The 496-nt window shown below is 53.2% G+C and overlaps 1 protein-coding gene across 1 annotated transcript in view; it reads left to right on the top strand.

The window, feature by feature from the left end:
- The window catches only part of LOC103804107 (acidic leucine-rich nuclear phosphoprotein 32 family member B), a gene marked incomplete at its 5' end in the record, with an annotated part of 4,441 nt that overhangs the window by 789 nt on the left and 3,156 nt on the right, over positions 1 to 496 (top strand). The gene's annotated exons all lie outside the window — the stretch shown is intronic.

The raw sequence follows: 496 nt of genomic DNA, 5'->3' as shown, positions 1-496 counted from the left end.
TCCAACGTCTTGGTAACTGTTCCAACAGCACTTCGTGGTTCTGATGGGAACAGATTTGAGCCCAGTTTGAGGCTGGGCTAATAGTTAATGGCTCCTCAGTCTGGAAAACCAGCAGCCAGTTGCTAAAGAAGCGTGAAATTGGGCTGGATGAGTAAAACTGTGGATGCAGTGCTCAGTGTCCATCTGAGAAAGGACCAGTAAAGGGTCGGAGGCAGTTTGAGGTAGGTGGCACCTGGGGTGTCATGGAATGAGATGTTTGGACACCTTTGAGGGTGTCTTGTCACATCAGCCTGAAGGTGCTGCTGGGCTGGGACCTTCCTGCCCCAGCTGCTGTCACAGCATTGCAGGGGCTCCCATTCCATCTGAAGTGCTCCAGGAAGGCTCTTGCCATGTGATCCTGAGGGATAGCTGAAAGGTCTGGCCCAGGGTGTTTGCCTTGTGGGCTCTTTGGTCCATCCAGCCCCTCCAGAGACAGCTTGGGACTGTTTTACTCCTC

Source organism: Acanthisitta chloris, unplaced genomic scaffold (genome assembly GCF_000695815.1).
Source record: "Acanthisitta chloris isolate BGI_N310 unplaced genomic scaffold, ASM69581v1 scaffold24286, whole genome shotgun sequence".
NCBI lineage: Eukaryota > Metazoa > Chordata > Aves > Passeriformes > Acanthisittidae > Acanthisitta > Acanthisitta chloris.
The sequence above is the reverse complement of the archived record's forward strand: the minus strand, read 5'-3'. Positions and strand labels throughout refer to the sequence as shown.